General features: G+C 39.9%; 1 protein-coding gene across 2 annotated transcripts in view; it reads right to left on the bottom strand.

Annotated features, from left to right (window-relative positions):
- Positions 1 to 2,247: 2,247 nt before the first annotated feature.
- LOC114940415 (uncharacterized) overlaps positions 2,248 to 20,901 on the bottom strand; it is an 87,682-nt gene continuing 69,028 nt past the window's right edge. For both annotated transcript variants that reach the window (XM_029315097.2, XM_085480857.1), the window contains exons 6-7: positions 2,376 to 2,661; positions 2,248 to 2,286 (exon numbers count right to left, since the gene is read on the bottom strand). The gene's annotated coding sequence lies outside the window, so the exon portion shown is untranslated. The remainder of the gene's footprint in view (positions 2,287 to 2,375; positions 2,662 to 20,901) is intronic.

The following is a 20,901-nucleotide window of genomic DNA, read 5'->3' as shown; positions in this document are numbered from 1 at the left end:
CCTAAAATGAATATTTAATTTATATAGATAACTTGCCGCATTTTCATCTTAATATCCACAGTTTGCTACGAATTATCTAAAAAAAATTTCAATATTATATTTCGTTTATAATACTTCTTTTGCGTGCGGTATATTTTTGCGAGACATAATCACGGGGGTGGACGGATTTTTTCCAAGTGTTAAGCGAAAAAGAAAACAGCGATTATTGTTTCAACAAACACTGTTATCTGAGAGAAATATAATACGCTCGCTTACGTAGTGTAATTTGAAAAAAAAAAAAAAAAAAAGTTGAGAAGGGAGACAGCTGGTCGTGGATGAGTCGGCGCATTTAAAGTTCCCGGGGCGGGCTCAATGAACGGTTGACGATTTTCAACAGCTCTCCGAGCGCGCGAGCGAGCGTGTATATGTCAGAGAGAATCACTCTCCACCAAATGCTCGCGGCGGAGCAACAGAGGAGCGACGGGTTGATGCTGACTGCGCGCGTTTGATACGATGAATGTAGTCATTGTTGTTCCCTGCCATTCAAGATACGGATACGCACGCGCGCGTTCTGTGAACCAGTATCTCTCTGTTCGGCAAATCAGCGCTCGATAACGCGTTAATCGTGCGTCGATGACGATTATGTCGGATTCGGACATTGTAATCGAATGTTGTTTGACCCCCCGATATCTGACGTTGCAATTAGGACTCGGATTTTGGTATCGTTAACGACCCGCAGACGCGTGTGCATATTGCGATTTTGATCCCATTTATAATTCTAACGAGGTAAATTAACGTTCTCCCTTTGTGAGCCGATGCGAAAATAAAAACTTTTTGAGGCTAAGCCTCAGTTGTTTGATTGTATATAAATTGCTTCTATATCTACATCATAGTCATCGTATATTATCAATTGAAAATCAAAATTTTCATCTTCGAGAAATAAGTTTATATAAAATAGGGTCAATTATTTGTTTCGTTTCCTTGGCTCTATTGCCCAGCTTAGAAGACAGCATACTTATATTATTTATATTGAGAGCCGATAAAAATATTTATTTCTGAGTTTATTCACGCCTTGGGCTAATCACGGCGGTATTTACTAACATCTACTAAAAAGGCAAATGAAAAATATAGGATCGAAAGGGTCTGAATAGCTTAGTGGTAAGAGCAGTCGCCCGGAAAGTGAAAGACGCGGGTTCGATTCCCGCTTCAGCGACTTTTCGGACCTATATTTTTCTCGCTTATTTCTCCATATGTAAGTTTCGAAATTAATTTATATGTGGAACTTTGGGATCTCAAATTGAGATATAGTTCCGTTTAATTAATTTTTCGTTTCGTTTCCTTGGCTCTATTGCCCAGCTTAGAAGACAGCATACTTATATCAATTATTTGTATTCCATTTTATATTTGCCAGTCTATAACAAGATAAATATTAATAACTTATGTAATTAAAAAAATCAATGTTAATTTCTGAGATGCTCAACATCGATATATTTCGAGAATGCAAAATCAGCGGAATCAATTAGCGCGCAGTCTACTTCGTAGCTATTAAATGAATCATAATTACTGTGCTTAAGCTTAAAAGATAGCGAGACTGATTCTTCGCATTTCGCTTCGTTTCAATGCGTTGCAATCGTAGATAACGGAACAAAGTACATAATTAAAACAAAATAGCATCGCGTTTCCTATCGCTCAGACTTATACTTCACTTGGCAAGCAGACGAAGGCTTTTCTAATCCCATGAATGCGATCTTTGTTATTGCAGGGCCATTCACGTTGATTACGCTTGTATGTCGGCTAGAGAACCGAATTCTCTCCAGCTTAAATTGTGGACCAACGTGTATCCTCCTAACCCGGGCAATTCGTGTGTGTGATAAAAGGGGCGTCAAAATATGCGGCGATAATCGCGCTTAGTCATCCTAAAGGTATCTATATTATGTTGACAATAACATTATGTGGACGTTGACTTGACGCTTTCATAGACATTCTTCCGTATCGAACGGTTTGAGACATACGTCCGATAAAAAGTTAATCTATTTGCTATTAAGAAATATTTGTGTGTGTGTGTGTGAAGCTAACATATTGATTCGTAGAAGATCATAAATAATTGAGAGTTTTGACTTTATTTTCAATAGTTTTAGAGTTTTGGCTAGAATTATTGGAAATAAAGCAACAACACTTAATTATTTATATATTTCCGCGAGATGAAATGTTCCACACACCCTTATTACACCTATAGAAATGTTAGAAAACAAACAATTTCTCACTCACCGATACCTGCAATAGCGGAGTAGTACACAGCATATTGTTCTGAAAACAAAATATTCAAATTATGTATGCATATACATGTGTGCACGTGTATGTATATGTATATTTTTTTAAATTTTTATTTTGCATACCTCACAGTTGCCCCGCTGTCGCCCGATGCCTGTCCAGGTCTCCTCCTCCTCTCTGGGTCTTTCGTAGCACTCGCGACACTCGCGAAAACACGAATAATTAAGATCGCCCGACACTCTGCACGGCACTCCCGACGCGCGGAACTTTACACGGCACTCCCGACGCGTGAATCGCACGCGTGTGGCATAATGCGAAAAAACGATGCGAAAACTATAATCGCGCGAAGCAATGATTTGTTCGGCACTCCAGAATCTCACAAACTCGCGCGCGGCTTATCAACAAAACTACCTGTAACAAATAAAATACATACATATATTAGAAAAAATATATAATTTTCGAAAATCGACTGGGACCTCATCTCAATATCTACAGATATATTAAGTGTCCGGTTGTCTTTTTATTTTTACTTAATTTTTATTTTCACTTTCAAAAATTATAATTTTTTTTAATCCTGATAATTATTGATAAGAGAAATAAGACGAAATACAATAATATGCTGCATTTAGTTGACAATCAATTTGTCCTTAGGTATTTTCTTTGATTTAATCGCCAGAACTATTCGTCTATAAACTCTATCAAGAACTCGAGTATTAAAAATAAAGTCAGAACTCAATTATTTATGATCTTCTATTAAGTTATGTGCTAGTTTTACACACACAAAGTCTTTGCGCAGAGATCAAAATATTATTTTAAATTATCCTATTCTGTAAAATCTTTTTTTTATTTTATTTTTTTTTTTAATATTCCGGACAGTGGATACACTTTAATTATACGATATTTTTGCTTTTGAATAATTCCGCACAATTTTACAGATTTTAGTTTTTAAATTTAATTTGACAAATACATTTTAATATCGTATGCAAAAGAAATATTATTTTGACAATATATTAATGGAAAATATTATCTGATCGATTAATATTAATCGAGTACAAATTTTGCAAAAACTTTGGACTATACGGCTTTTTTTATACGTATTTTTTTAGCGGAACTTGAGACAAAATCCATAAATCCGCCGTACAATATATATTTAGTTCTGAGGTTATTAATAGCGCAAACTTCATATTTTTTTAGATATGCGTTTCTGCTACAAACGCGTATTTCGGTCGTTTCGACGTGTTAGTATACACTTCATTATTTATTGTGCGCAATATGAAGGGTGCAAAAGAAATTATTTATTGCCCAATCGCGTACACGCAATTGGAGACCAGAAATCTGGGAATACAGGCAACGGAAAGAGTACCGATACATTCGGCTTATTCAAAATTTTGTTGGTGTTTCGATCGATTTTTATTTATTTTTGCGAGCAACCCGTAACATGTTTCCACTTCTCTCATTGTCTAACGAATATTTATCGGTTCTCATTAAATAATAAAATTATCGTCGATAATTTTATTCGCTAAAATATTAAATAAATAGGTTTGTATATATTTTCATCAATTTCTTTTATACCGATCGTACGAATATATATAATATACTATATAATTTTGTGCGAAATAAAAATATTAGCAGAATAGACATATATACATACACATATATATATATATAATCCATACCTGTTTTCGCGATTTATATTTTAATCCCTTTACGATAATTTGCGATTAAAGAGCCATTTATATATGTATCCGAAATATATTACCGGATTATATATAAATCCCAATAAAATTCTGTAGTATAAAATTAAAATATGTTATATCACGTAAAATTTGGTGTTAGCACACACAACGTAGGTGCATACTTCAGGCGGTACAGAGAGGATAAAAAAAAAAAAAAAAAAAAAAACTAACATACAAAATTACATGACACAAAAGTTTCGCGTGTAGCGAATCATTATGATATGCACGATGCAGCCGTCATACATCGCGAAGGGCTGACGTATTAAACGAGATTGATGCATATATGAAACGTGACGAATTTGACGTGGTATCATCGGCTCCAAAGTTCAGCGATGTAACCGAAGGGAAAATGTTTACGCTACTTCGCTCAGTGCGCGATAAACAGCACTATTCCTCACGCAATTTGATTTTAACTGTGTCCGGAGTTCTCTCGTCTCGAGGATAAGAGCATGTTCGAAGTTAACCCCGAGGTAGTTCTGAAACTGAGTTTCCATATTCTTGCTCGCTCAAGGGATGCACTTTTCGCTATGCAATTCGAAGGAGTGGACGAGCGTTGTTTATAAAGTCTAGGTAGACGTTGCGCGCCCGCATTATACCGCATTTCTCTCTCGTTCTCTTTCGCCCTTTTTCTCTCTTTAGCCCTCTCGAAACCCAGCGCAGCAGCCAACGTTGCGTTCTCGCACACGCTCGTCAAATATTCAACGATTCCAAAATGCACCGCGCATTTGTCCCCGACGCGTTTAGCTGCGTTTTGGCGCATACAATTACATCTCGTATAGCCCCGTCTATGATCTCTGTCTCGAGCGAATAAATGCGCAGTTTTGCGTGCATGGAACCGTCTTTGCGGAAGAACGTAATGCGGAAAAATTTATTCAACCGCCTCTCCCCCGGTGTGCTCTATGAAAAATTTTCCGGATAAATTATCCCTAGCTGTTATTATTATTACTATGTACTATGTAGACTCTCTCTTTTATATAAATGATCGACCGAGAAATATCGCTCTCGATAGCAACCGTTTTTTTTTTTTTGCCCGCGCAAAATTTCATGCTCGCAGTAACATCGCGATTCGCGGTCGTAACGCGATTCGATCATTCGTTATCGATATGCAGTTATCCATCGCCGAGGAGAGCAAACAAGCGCATTACGCACATTTCCATCGGAAGCGAGGTCGGCAGCGTTCCGCAATTATCGTATACAGGATTCATCGGTTTATTATTTAACGCGGCGTATTTCAAGAATTTATGCGTTGTATTCCCCTAAAAACAGAAAATAAAATAAAAATAGGAAAAAAAAAAAAAAAAAAAAAAAAGAAAAATATCTCGACATTCAAATTGAAAGAGTAATTCCACAAACGTATTCTGGTATAATGAATTTAATCAGTCTGATTCGACGTGCCTTTTATCTCGTTCGCGCGCTCTCTTCCTCTGTTTTCCCTCCCCTTTCTCGAAATTAGAGATTTTATCCCGTTCGCCGGCGGATCGCGCCATTAATTAATTCAGACGGAAAGCCGCCGAATATGGGGATCGGCCTGCGCGCGCTCGTCAACAAAGAGAGACGGGTAATTAATTAACCAAAGTGGCTCCGACGAGGCAGAGGCATTGTTACAGACGGCGACGGCCATTGTTGTTCCGCTCTCGCAGAACAGTCAATCCCGAAACCGCGTCCTTGTTGTTTCCGCGTACGTCTGTATATACACGTATATACAGAGACTTCCTGCGGTCCTTCGGTTTCGACCGACCGTTCTCGCTCTCTCTCTCTCTTGTTCCGAGCATATTGTCGCATTGTGCGAACCGTCCGCTATCAATTACGATTCGCGATTTATCGACCGGAATAAAATCGCGCCGCGATTATCTCGGCGAAAGATCGGCGCGAGATCGTAAAAGCCAATTTGCGAGCAATTATCCGCCCGCGAATTGAACCGTGCGACTGTCGCGGATAAGCCGCAGAGTCGACGATGAGTCAGTCGAGCCCACGTATCGCTTGTCGAATAAGGAAGGTTGTATTATATGAGCGATGTGTATTATAATTGGAAATTGGAATATTAATAAAAGAACATTTGAGTAATGATCCCCGTGTGCGATGGATGTTTGTGTTCAGCGCCGAGCAATCGTTATCGGAGCATTAAGCGAAATCTCGCGCCGCTTTACGATATTTAACGTCGCAGATCGACGTTAATCTCGGAAAATTGCGCCCGTGGAAGGTACGTTATTTCCGTCGGAAGCGCAATTATCACTCGTGAAGAGCACTATAATTCTAGTTATAGCGTGACGCCCTTTTACGTTTTGCACGTAAAAGACGCAACAACGCGCTCCGAGATTAAACATCCGACCGTCTAATCCTTCGAGTGAGAGATAAACGAATCAAAATGTCGCAGATATATATATATATATAGTTGCATACAATTAATGACTAGATATTTCCAAGCAAAAATTCTCTCCGCGAGAGAAAAACTCGACGAAAATAATTCGAAATAACTTTGCGTCAAATTTTGACATGTAGTTATGTCAGATATCGCATCTTGATGCATCAATTCTTGATTAATATATGCAACATTTAATTGAATGTAATTTTCTCAATTTTTATCAAATACTAGATAACTTTGTACTCCTACAATTTAACTCTTTTCGGCTCAAATAATTTCCTAATTGAGCAGGCTTTGCGTCAAATTTTGACATGTATATAGTTATGTCAGATATCGCATATACTTTTATTCGTGGATTCTTGATGCATCAATTCTTGATTAATATATGCAACATTTAATTGAATGTAATTTTCTCAATTTTTATCAAATACTAGATAACTTTGTACTCCTACAATTTAACTCTTTTCGGCTCAAATAATTTCGAGCAGGTCGTTTTAGAAAAAATTCCACTCGCGTAATTAAGAGCGTCTTCTAGAACACGTGTACGCGTCTTATACATGTACATATATGCATAAGATTTTCAATCTTTCTCAATACGGGATCGCAGGAAAGGAACGGCAGACGTGAAACGGCAATTCGAACGCGTATATACCCGATGCCGGCAATTTAATCAGCGATATCGTGCAACCTCTCGACAACGCCCACTCGACAACGAATCCGGCGAATTACGCCGACTGGATAATTTGAAAACTCTCCATCGAATCCCAAAGCAAATGCAGGAAGGGCACAAGGGAGAACCCCGGGACCGGAAGCTCTCAAGAAATCAGCCCTCGCTGGCCGGGCAAAATCGAAACGTCGAAATCGAACCGGGAGATTCGGAATTCGAGCGAGCGAGAGAAAAGAGGTTCTTTCTCTCTCTCTCTCTCTCTCTCTGTCCATCCCTTTCGCCTCTTTTCCATCGAAATGAGAGATCCCCGTTGATGCGCAACTCCCGCGATGTTCCGAGACGCGACAGAGCGAGGGAGGATGGTCGCGAAAGGCGGGTGAAGGTGAAAAAAATGTAATTACAGCGGGGAATGATAATGAAGTTTACATTTTAATAACCCGCCGTGTCGCCAGATGGTCCCGAATGCAATATTAATACTTCCCTTTCCCCCATTCGCTGCGTTTACAGCCACCTACTACATACAACGAGCGAGAAAGAGATAGGGAGAGACAGCAGCATGTGCAGGTGCGTGCGCACGCTTTTACAAAGAAAGAGTGAGAAAGAGAGCGCGCGAAGAAGTGCTATTGCATTTCGCGAAGAATGCGGCGTCATAATATATATTTGTGGGGCCCGCGAGTGGACCTCGGGCTATACGTCGACACGTCGACACACAAGCGCGTACTCTTCCCGCCGACGACATGAATCTAATTTATAAGTTATGAGTCTGTCCGGGGCCGACGATTGTCCCTCCGCATTTTTTTTCCTGCCTCCCAACCCATCGAGAGGGTCGCGCTCTTTCTTTCTCTCTCTCTTCGCTCTTCCTTCTCCCTCTATCCGAGTTTCAATTTGCAACTGTATCCTGCGCTACGAGTCGTTGCCTCGCAGTAACGAGGCAGCCGCACCAACCGACAGGCGAAAGCTCGCCCGTTCCAATCAGTTTTTACATGAGAGAGAGAGAGAGAGAGAGAGAGAGAAGGAGAAAGAGAGATGATACGTCGGATGCTCGTAATTTAGCCCGTTCTCGAGGTGCGAGTCGCGTTAATAACGTTCGAGCCTATTTTTTCTTCGGAGATGTTTATTCGAGCTCGGCATTTACTCAGCAATTGTCGGAGTTGTTGATAAGAGTGTTGTATTTAATAACACGTCTTTACTTGCTTTCTTTTTATGGAGAACAAATGTGGTATACGAGAGACAATATTAATTGTGAAATTATATTTATGTAGCGATTAGACATTATTTCTGATTTATTCGAGTCGATCGCACTTATCGAGATTGGGATCAAGATGATTGAGAAATATGATTGTCTAGCAAGATAGTGTATACACATATCTTGGGTATTATTTTCTATCACATTTATGAAAGTATCGTAATCGACGAGATAAAACACAAGCGCGACTATTTTCATAACTTCTCTCTTTCCAGGAAGAATATTAGGTCGAAATCGATCCCTATATTCTGTACTTAATTGAGGGATACCAAAAGATAATGGAGGAAGAATACAGAGAAGAGCGCTCCAATTAGAACAAAATTTATTGGTTCTAATCATATCGCTTTCCTTTTCGGCCCATTATTTAATAACGCTTTGATACATCAAATAATTACTATACGCACATGTTAAGAAGAAAATGAACATCTTTTTATTCGGATAATTTTGTTCTCGCTCCAGTTAACATAATCAAATACGATGAACGTTAATTTGAACAAGATTCTAAAAAATTAATTTTCCACGTCACTAAAGATAATGTAACATTATGAAAGAGAGAGAGAAAAACTTTTTAAATAACGCTCTGTCAGCGCTTTTCTCTTCTTGTGAGTAAAACAAAGTATCGGCCCGGAGCCAAATCGAAACGCGCGCGGATATGCAAATCCTGTTTGAAAACCGCTCGCGATCGCCACTCAGCGAGTCTGCAGTTTCAGTCCAGTCAACGAGGTGCACAGCACGGCACGGCACAGCGGAGGTAGAGATCCCCTCTGAGATCAACCCTATCGAAAGAGGCGCGGAGCCTCCGGTCGGAGCTGGAAAAAGGCAGCTGCGCACGCGATCTCCGTTCCGGAGATCTCTCTCTCTCTCTCTCTCTCCACGTAGGTGGTTCTCCCGCCGGATTTTCCCGTAATTATCGAATCTCGTCGGGGAGAGAGGAGCTCGACCAAAGGGGAAAAAAAGAGCAATGGCGGAGTGGGGTGCGGCAAGAAGCGCTAGTTGCGAAAGTAAATGGCTGACGGCAAGAAGTAAGTGCCCGGAATGATTAGAGAGCCCGAGTGGAAGATACCGTTCATTAAGTCATTTTGCACAGTCGAACCTCCGCCCACTACGAAGGCGGAGGGTCGTCGAGGCAGGCGAGCAAAGCAAACTGGCTGCCAACTCCCTTTAGTATAAAAAAATAACATTAGCTTCGTCGGGCCTAGCAGCCTTCCTCGCGTGCATCTCGCTCTCTTCGTTTTCCGTCGGCACGATCCCCAAGGGGCCCGTATGGAAGAGGAAGTATCCTCGAGTCGCGCAGATTATCTTGCGAAGGACGAATCGCGTGCGAGCCTCTTCGAGACCAGACTGTATATACATCGATAAAGCTGCGATATCTCCGATAGAGAACTGTGTACGTTGTGGCATTTGTCGTTTAATTGCTCTTTCCAAATCATTAATTCTCTATTTCACGACTCGCATTTTTATCAGAATATCAAAGTAATTTGGGTAAAGTAAATAAAATTTGCACTAAAAAAAACATTTTGATGGATATATAAATATCGATTCGTTACTCTATTACGTTAATATTTATTTTTGCACTGTAAATTGCATGGAAATTGAATTAGTTTGATTATGCCAAAGGGAAACGATGAATGCTTAATATGAAAAATAAAAAAGTATATATACGAGCAAAAATATTCGCTAATAAATTTCGGAAAAAATTGATTGCCACAATTATATGCATTTTATCGCATTTATAAAATATATCATTAATTTCAAGGAGATAATAATGCGAATCGTTATTTTTTTCTTAGAAATGCCTATCTTTTTTATCCTTTTTTCTGTGCGAAAATACGATGAGAAGATGTCTAGAAGACCTAGAAACATCATACATTTTTTCTCTTTTATACGAATTCTTTCATCAATTTAAAGCCAATCTTATCAAGTAGAAATTTGATTGAACGTTATTCCTGACGCAATTTTCTAATATATTTGCCTTTAAAACTCTCTATAAATAACATGCAAATTAAAATTACATTAAAGTAATTTTAAGTCTGAGATTAAATGGAATGTGTATAATAGGTATATATTTATTTGCAAAGAAATATATATATATATATACATATGTGTATAATAAAAATTAAAATATTAAAGTGATCTCCAATTAATTACAAAACAGAAAAATTATTGTCTTTTTGACATTTTTGTTAAGATCAAAGTGTTTCACAATCTGTTTGATGCAAGATTTCATATATGAGAGAAAACTGAAATAATTTGAGAACATTACATTTTCGGTTTTTTCGCTCCGAGTCGCGTAAATTTATTTTCAGTCTTATGAAGAACCGTTCTCATTCGCAAATCGTGTTGACGCTAATTAAACGGCCACTCAAAAGTTGACTAACCGTCAATAGCAGCTCGGTATATTAAGAGCGACTCCGCTTTGCAATATCCGGTAAATAAGGATGAAGGACGCTACTCGAGTTTATAACTAATGTTTGAAAAAAGCAGTGCGCCTTAATATATGAGGATATAAGAGATAAATTTTTATGACTCCGCAATCAATGCGGATGAAAACTTTCGAGATAAGAGCACAATTTTACGTTTGCAAAAAAATTACAATTAAATCAAATATTAAATTATTTAAATGTGAAATTTGGAATGCAAGTTTAAAATAATAAACAAGAAAATTAAAATGTTTATTTTAGTTCTTTGGAATCCAAATCCCCCTAAAACACATATTGTTGTTGCAGCGGCGAAAGGGTTAAGGAGCCGTAATTTATGCGCCAAGCGACATATGTGTTCGAAGAAATCTGCGCGCAAATCAGAGAGCGCGACGTCGCGGCGCGTTGCTAAATTTACTTAACGCCTCTGCGAAAATAGGGGAAAGCAAATTAGAATAGAAGTGCTTTGGGTAGAAAATGGTTTACGACAATCCCATTTCATGTCATGTATCTAATCCGTTTTTTCTTTTTGCTTCGTGAATAACGTAACATCAAAAGGCACAAGCGTTTCCACGTAGAGAGATGCTAAAATCTTTTTCAAAAATCGTCTAAACAGATTTTCAAAAATATTCTAAGAACACTCGACGTATAATTTTTCACAATTATATATATTTTTAACTTGAAATTATTTCTAAAAAATTTATTCGCGCGCAAAGAGAAACTGAAAGTCGAGCGGTTCAAAGAAAGCGAGCGAAACAACAATTTGCGTACGTAACAGCAGCTCTAATTTCTACTACATAATATCTTTATATAAAAATGCTCTGGTTCATCTTTCAAAATAGAATATGCACTTTTATATTAAAATACACAAGCGAGAGAGGCGAAATCCGGTGGAAGGGGACTTTCGGCAATTTTGCAAGGTTGATGGCCATTATCATATTCCGCGCATATCATATCAAATTTATGGCCAATAAAGGCCGATCGGGTAACAGGCCCCTGGACCAGCAGGTAGACATCCCCTTCTCCACGACCATTCGATTTCGCGGCATTCGCCATCATCGGCATAGTTGGTTTGGCTTTATAGTCATGGCAGTTGGCAGTAGTGGCAATTGATATGCGTGCCATTGATATATGGGAGCATATTTCACGAGTTTGGTGGGCCTGCGAGAGCTCTCCTGGTTTGTTATCTTGCAGTGCACTGTCTTTCTCTCCCTTTCTCTCATCCTTTCTCACTCCTCTTCTAATTCTTTTTTTCTCGTCTCTTCTCTCGAAGATCGGGCTACCAATATGCGCGGTGAATTATGCTTACCCTTTGTTAAGATCCTTGACGTGTCTTTGATTGGAACGAGCGGGGGTAGCTCGAGCTTAACACAGGCGAGGGAAAAAAATGGACGGGCGTACACGAAGATACGACGAACCTTTGACCATCGCGTTCAACCTCTCGGGCATAATGACTACGGCCGGACAAAATTTACTCTCTAAGCGATCGCAAGCGCTGGATACCTACATTGAGTCTTTATCGGTTTGTTGGTTCTGCCTCGACCATCGCGTCATCGTATAAACGGAGGACTTACGACGCGAGGTATCTGTTTGCATTTTTTCCGCCACAGTCGAAATTCGGAACAAGAAAGAGCGAAAACGCGATACCCAGCATCCTTGACCTCCGACCTGTGTAAATGGATCTCGACTTTCTCGCGCGCGCTACAATCTGGGAGAGAGAGAAGAAGAGAGAGTTTCAAACCGTCCGTTGTTTGTGCAAGATTCTTCTTATGTAACCGGTGTAACTGTAGCGCAAAAGCGGTGCGATTCGCGATACCAGCATCAGAACTCTCTCTCTCTCCCATCAGAACCGCTCCGTTATTTCTACCATTTCTCAACACGTTTATCTGCCACGAAGGCTGATATTATATTGCGCAATAATTTATATTATGAGCGCGGTATAGGATATTTTATTTCAGAAAATTTACCGAAAAATATATATTTTATAAATGGATCTTTCCGATTTTGATAAATTTGAAATATTAGATTAAAAATATTTTTAAAGTAAAATCGTATAAACTGACAAATAACGTTATTCATTTATATTTCGTTTTTGAGAAGCTAACAAGAAGAGCAAGAAATAACAAGAAATACAGAGCTTTATCCTTAACAAAAATATCTCCAGAGTCACAGAAAACTAGAGTGGAATTTGTGGAAAAATACTCGAAATATCTTTTCGACAAAATCCAAAATACTTTACATATTAATGACATTAATCGAGCTGCATTTTTCGTTGAAGACGCGAGAGATTCTGACTCGTTCGTACGATCCAAGAGATTTCTACAACGAGTAGGACTGTTTTAAATTGAAAACAGTACATGGCCTTCAAACGCATCGTACGAATGCGACCCCGCGAGCTTGATATATCACCGCATTTCAATGCGAAGAAGATAATTCGATCAAAATGAGATACGTGCGGATACGTTTTATCGGAATTGCTAACCTACCGAAACGTCGTGCGACACCGCGTTGAATAAATTCATGAGTTATACACAATCGACGATAAATTATGTTTTCACTTGGTCGTGACGTACGTTTGAGCCGGGCTCGCCCGAGAGGTGTCCATTGTTTGATGAAAAATTATCGAGCGACCGATTTCAAAACCGTTCAATGGGGGATGCTCGAGTAAAAACGTCTGTTATGTAACGATCGACATTTATTTCTTCCATTTATCGGATGAAATTTCCGCCGATGGGCTGGACCTTCAGTCGCACGATACATATCCAGGTAACGATATTAATGGCTCACTTTGCTAATTAGACGCCGAGGTTATCCGGGCTTATTTCATTCGCCGCAAAACCGGTGTCTCCCTTCGTGAATTCACGGAAAGCACGAATTCATGGAAAGCACGTCCGAGAGCCTCTCACGTGCGTCATCGTGTCTCATCCGTTCGCGTCCGCGTGCGCGGAAAAAATGTCAACAGCTATATCGAGCGTGTCACGCATTCATGGAAGGCTTATCAGCCGGTCCCGGCTTAATTGTAATTGCCGTTCTGTGTTCACGGAGGCCACGATAACGCGTTTCCACATTATCGTTGAATGCAAGCTGCGCTTAGATAGCTTCGCGTTAAAAAAAAGAGAGAATGAGAGAGAGAGAGGAATATTTTAAACGAACGTAACTTGTTGTAAATGTAACTTGTTATTTCGCAAACGTAGCGTAGACGTATGTCTCTGGTATATACACACACACACATATATATATTGTATATATATATATACACGTATCTCGTTAATCGATAATTGTGCACCTACAAGCGGCGTCATATACGAAATAATGAGGAACATACAGCTTCTCTGAAACGCAAATTTAATTAACAGAAAGAGAGGTCAGAGTTTAGTAAAATATAAATTTGCTAAAAATCAGGTAAATCCACAGTTTTATTGTCATAAACAATTTTGGGGGCTTTTGTCTAAATTGCTTTTATATAAAAATACCGCTATTTTTGTATTTGATAGACGAATATATGCGCAAAGGAAGTTATTAAATGGATAAAACCGTGTTATATTATATTTTTTGTTTTTTTACTTTAACCAGTTTCATGTAATATCTTTTGAACTTCCATGTTGTGCATTAATTCATTCGTATTCATTAGGTTTGAACGTGCTGTTTTTTTCAGCAAAAATTTGTTTTAAAATTAATTAAAATGTGCAATTATTACGCAAACATTCATATTCCTTGTAACGTTTCAAAATGTAATTTATTTTATATATACATTATATATTTATATATATATATATATGTAATCTATAATTTTTCATTCTATAATTTGTTCATCGAGACGAATATGCTAGTATATGGAGAATTATTTTTATAGAATTACAATTTTGCGATAAATAAATAATCGTGAACAGAAATCATATAATTATATATATATAAATAAAGATATTTTTTTCAACTCTCGATGAAGCCCTCAATAACATATATACTATATAATAAAGACACCTTGCATGCACGACTAATCGTTTCCAATCGGAAATTCTAACAACTAGCTTCAATGGTCACCAATTGAAGGAGCATCTTGATAAAAGAATTTACGACCTCGTAACTCATGATTCGACTAATGGAGATAACAATGTGCAATGCAGTAGCGCAAAGAGCACCCTACAGAGAAAAAGAGGAACAGAGAGAGAGAGAGAGAGAGAGAAAGGCATCTGCGTCGGCGGACGCAAAGATATCTCGGCCTCGACGCCTCGCTTAAAACTTTGACGTGGTTTTCGAGAGAGGAATGAGTCCTTATGAGGGACCGAGTGGCAGAGCGATAGCGCTCGCGGAGGAACGATAGGGCGCGCGTAAGGGTCATTTGTAGGATGAACTCCGATTCGAAGTTTGCGACGATAGGGACGATGCGGGGAGCGCAAGGGAGAGAAAGCGGAGGCAAGAAGGTTTGATGTGGCATTTAAACCGCGTGCACCCATTAAATCAACGGACGGCTCCCACCGGGACCCCTTTGCGGCGAAGAAACTTCAAAAGACGTTTTTGCGCGTTCGCGCGATACGCGACGTTCTATTCGTATCGACTGCCCTTTATGAATCGAGACCGCTCGTCGGATACAGTTGCGTCCCATTCGGTGATTGCCTGCCTTCTGGTTGAAAGGTAAAGAGGAGGAGATATATATATATATATAGATGAGGAAAGAAAGAGTGGAGAAAAATCGCAGAACCGCGCGAGCGGAGAAAGGGATACGAATGAAGACGGACAGCCTCAGTCGCGCATTCGACTCGGGTCGACATCCCAAGAAACCGGAACAGCAAACGCGGATAGATAAGTGAGACGGGATCGAGAGAGCGAAAACGGCAGCGCGGAGCCCTCTTACTTCCGCTCTCCTGTCGGATGGGATTCTCGGGAACAGAGATTTCCTCCGGTCGATGTCGACGCGCGTCGATGGCGAGTGTCGATTCGAGTCGTTCGTCTCTCCCACGGAAATCGGTCAACAACCTGGTGTATGCGAGCCGGGGAAACGAACACGGGGTCAACGAGCGACGACACGACCCTCCTATCCATCGAGAGACCAGATCGTGCCCTTTCTCGTCGGGATTGATTAATTCGGCTGTCATTACGCGCGTACTAATCATAACTTCGCGAAGGGTCGCGGCGCACGAGTGCTTGCGCGATGCTTGATAAATCATTCTGACGAGGAGTGCTGCCGGGTCCCGGCAATTTGCCACCGGGACTGTCATTACATCCGCCGCACGAAAGTATGAATCATTCGCGCACGGTTCTCGTTCTCCTTCATTTTTTTCATTTTTCTTTTTTTGCGACGACTCGAATGTGTATCGGCTTGTCGCGCATTCGACAAAAACGGAGATGAAAGAGAGAGAGAGAGAGAGAAAGAAACGAAGAAAGAAAAGAAGGAAGATTGAAAGTTTCGCCGGTGGGTCGACCGATCAGCTGAGCAACAATTTGTCGTGACGTGGGCGGTAGGAATCTTACATATCCCTCGAATGCGACCGACGCGTGCGAATACGCGAGCGCGCGTGAGTGCGTGAGTGCGCGAGGAACGGTCGCGCATACACACTCCGATTTGTCTGGTGGCATCGGGAGAGAAAACGAAGTGGCTGTCTGGCGCTGGCTTTCCGCCATACGCCCACGCATTCTTTCCTCCCTTGCGCCACCCGTCGTCCAAACATGTCCCGAACGTAGAACAACGTCGCCACACTAATCCCCACGGATATCCAGACAGACGTGATAGGGGGAGAAAACGGGAGAGAGTAATTCTTTCCTTCGCTTTTCGCCCCTTTCTTTCTTTCTTTACCGTGTTTCTCCATTTCCTGCGCGCGTCCGGCTTCTTTCCACGTTACGTTATATACGTTATATCATTTTTTCCTTATTTTCGCAAAACTTTGAAACGTGTAGAATATTAAGATGAATAAAAATATTACAATTGATAGTTATTTTTGCAAGAATTTTTGGTCTTGACGGAAATAAAACATACAAAATTAGAAGCGATTGAATTAGTTGTTGATAAAACTATATATTGTATATATATATATGTATATGTATATATAATCCTTTCAAGTTACGACAATAACGTTTTCCTTATATTGTTTTGCTTTCTGATACAATTGAAAATCATGGATGAGAATTACAATGAACATCACTTAAACATGGGAAGCAGTGAATCAGCTTCTAAATGTTTCAGCTAGCATGCGATTTAAGAAGATTAAAATAATCTCTCTCAACGAAACAGCAGCACGCTTTATGACTTCCGGTTCACTAAATATAATGGGGTGGATTGCGTGCATTTCCAGACTTGCGCGCAGGACATTCAAGAGCTAAAATTACAAGGGAGAATGGTAGGGAAGAGAACAATTCTTTTCGTAAATCTCGTATTCTCTTTATCGAGACAAGAACTTGTCAAGGGGACGAGTTTCTATATATAAATATATATACATATATATTGTTTTTTTCTCCGCTTAACACTCGATAAAAAATACTTGTGTCTGTTCCTCGATTTGTCAAATGAAACAAAGCTGCCGCACACCGGGAACACTTTATCGTGATGTCCGACGAACCCGAGAAAATACGCTGGGAACGAAGAACAACGTCGCCATGCTAATCTGGGGATCTGAAGAAGTGCACATCGGCGGAATGATTTTTTACGGTTTAACGCGAACGCTTTCTTGCCGGTGGATTAAGGAGTAGTAATTTATGCCATAGGGACGTAAGAGTGAGGAGAGAAGAGCCGCGAATACCCTTCGGAAGCTAGCAACTGGCACATGGAGATAATCCAAAAGATTAAGGAGACCGCCGCCTGGGAAGAGAAGATGACGTTCTTGCGTTTTACGGTTCTTGCGTCAACTTTGACACGAACGCATTCTGCGCATAGTATATTTGTTATTCTCTCTAAAAATTTATTTTCTTTTTTTTTTTAGACCGAGCGCTCATTCACGGACCAGGAACCTATTGATCTCCTCTTCGTCAACGCGATTCAAGGACGCGATCTCGCCAACATGTGATATATCAAGAGCGACAATATAGATCCGTAAGCATTTTCCGAACGATTGCACAATTATATTTCTAATATGTTAGGGTAATTGCGAGGGAGATCGAGACGTCATAAATAAAACCTTCCTCTGTGTAATTGTGATGCATGCGCGAAGAGGGTGGACCCTTTGAAAATATAATTCATTCCTACTCCCAATCATATCTGGTAACGAAAGTAATCGTTTTAACAGCTAAAAATTCATTTGGCGATTGAACGCATCTGACTCACAATATACTCGACGTTTCTCATCGATGGATCTATTTCTATAAATGTGATTAGAGATAGATTTAATAGATAAATTATTAGATATTTTAATAAATGGACCAGAGAATATTTCTTTCGTTGCTTCGACATATTTATACAATGCAGTCTTTCGATATATATATATATATATATATATATATATATATACTATATTTAAACTAAAAATTATCAAAATTTCAATTTTATATATAAATTATTACTTCTTGCTTGATTTAATATTTGTCGAGAAATATAAGATAACGAGTTTTATTTCAAGTGTTTTTGGAATAAAAAATTTTATTAATTTCCATGAATTTTTGATAATTTTCTTTCGTAATTATTTACATTAATAGTAATCCATTTAATGTATAATATTTTTAATAATGTGTACGTACAGAGAAACTAAAATAGAGTAACAAAATAAATTTTATATCATACAAGGAAAACATTCTATATATATGTACATTAAATGAATATCTAGAGTAGCATATCAAACATATCGAACGTAGATAAACAAATTTGTCCGATAAAGTAATTGGAAAGTAGATAAAGAAAAACTCATATTAGCCAAGGATCTCTTACATATATTCGCTCTTTTAAAAATCAGCCCGAGTCTGAATTACGCGTTCGCGACTGACATCAAAGACGGGAGGCTCTTTGCGTCGAGAAGCAAAGCTCACCCTGACATCTCCGCCGTAAGAGGGCATAAAACAGGAGTCGTCAGAGGAACGACTGGGGTGTGTTCCGACATCAAAAGCATACCAAACGCGCGCGAGAGAGAGAGAGAGAAAAGAAGAGAGGGGAGAGGAAAACGGGAATCCGCGTATTTCCGCGGGGTGTTTTCGCGAGCTGTCCCGCGAATGTCAGCTCGCACCTCGTGAATTACAACCCCCGAGCGACGCGTCAGCGTCGCGTCGTTCAGGTACATTGCAGAGTCGCGCGTTAACGCGACGTCGCTTTGAGCGAGCGACGATCAACATTTGGCCGTGCACGAAGAGGGCCGACCTACATACGGACAGCTTGTCCGTTCTTGGAGCAGAGAAGAGGAGCGAAAACAAGGGGGAAAAAAAAAGAAAAGCTCGAGAGCACGTCTTCGCGACAGTGAACGATCGCGCGGATTCTCGGCGCCGACGCGTCTCGATACCTCAACTCGCGACAGTGTCGAATTTTGCGATGCCCTGGGCGGCCGCAGTTCCGCGAATCTCAATTAGCGAAAGCGCGCAGCCCAATTAGCGGCACGCCGGCGGCAATTTTAGGTGCATCCGAGTGCCTCGCGGCAAGAATTTCGAACCCGATTCTTCGCCCTCTGTAATTTAACGCGTACACTGTGCGCTTCTACAAGTGTTGATTCCACTTGAATGTTCACAGAGAGGCGACTCCCGGAATCGGAACCGCTTTCATACGGGTCAACGAACTGTAAGTGTGTTAAGTAAAATTTATCTTTGTTAGAAATCTTCATTAAAATAAATCATAAATAAAATTCAACGCGGTTCCCTATAGTTGAATAATTTATTGTAAAATTATTTTAATATAATGCAATATTTCAGAACACATATAAAATGTCATCTATTTTCTCACGGTTCGAACGAAAATGTCGTCACGATTCTTCCCTTTGTTGTAACTCGAAATTTATATTTATCGCAGAAATAAAATAAATAATGAATCAAGATGGGGAGAAAAATAAGGTTTCTCCTTAATATCAAATATTTAAATGGTCGCAAACTGCGAGGCGTATTTTCTATATATACGTTTTTCCGTTTTCGGCAGGTTTTATGAAAGCAGGGACTGGCACGAACCGATAATTTTCTCGTTTCAACCGCCGATGTTATAATCGGACAGCCAGTTCTTTATTCCACGAAGGAAGGACGCGCGAATCGGCGAAACAGGGACCAAAATATTATCCTATTTTGCTAATGGGTTACACGGGTCCGTAGGTAGAGCAGACTGCCGAAAGAGTAAGGAGAATAGAGAAAGGTAGGGCGGGTCGAGAGGGATGCGAATGAAAATGCAGGAGAACCTTAATTTGATTTAATGTAATCGACTCAGTGCGCGGTCGGTTCGGGAGAGAAGGCTTTTAAGAAATAATTTAGTCGTTCGTTCATATTCATTCCCGGAGTAATGGTTTATTTTAATATCGTCTTGGCTAGCCTCTCGGCCCATAAATTCGACGGGATAGCTTGCGTTGAAATTATCGCGGGATTGAACGGGATGCGCCTACTTCGAGAGGACGGGAGAGGACTTTGCCGAACGAAAAACAAAAAGAAAAAAAAATAAAAAGAATTACTCGACCCTCTTTCTCTTGCATCGAGCCGGAATATTACCTCGTCGTATTTTCTTATTATCTTAGCGAAATATTTACACCGGCGAAACTTTCGCGGGGGTAACAGACAGCGGCCTGGGAACACACACGTTCTCGTAAAAATTTCACGACCGAGAGATAAACGGTCTCCCACAATTTCGGCGTTGCACCGAGGGCGCATAAAACGATAGACATCCGCACGTAATTCGCAGAGTAATCCTTGTTACTTCGACCATGTCACGTCTATACGTAAATATTTCGCAGAAACATCACAATTTGTCAAACTTAATGTTTGCCTTAAATTCCCGGCAATGAATACCGACAATGGACAGCTATTTGTACCCGGACGTAAGTGGATTCGCGAGAAACCTTTGCAAAACTCCAATTTTTTCCGCCAAAAACGACCCTTTCGGATATACGCTCGTGGCCATGCAAAGAAATCCCGGAAGTATCCTCGATAGATATATAACTCTCTCGTCAAAACGTTACGCGCTTTCAGGATTTTCAATTATCCATCCATTTAGGTGCCCTTGCATACGCAGCATGTTACAGCAGCAAATCAGTCACGTGATCAAAATTTATTAGAGTGATTTCTTTGTTCTCTTATTATGTCAAAGTTAAAATTACGATTTTTACTTTTTATATTCTCATACTCAT

Source organism: Nylanderia fulva, unplaced genomic scaffold (genome assembly GCF_048542155.1).
Source record: "Nylanderia fulva isolate GAGA-0341 unplaced genomic scaffold, ASM4854215v1 Scaffold16, whole genome shotgun sequence".
In the NCBI taxonomy this organism is placed as follows: Eukaryota; Metazoa; Arthropoda; class Insecta; order Hymenoptera; family Formicidae; genus Nylanderia; species Nylanderia fulva.
Note: the sequence above shows the minus strand (reverse complement) of the source record. Positions and strands in the feature narration are given on the sequence as shown.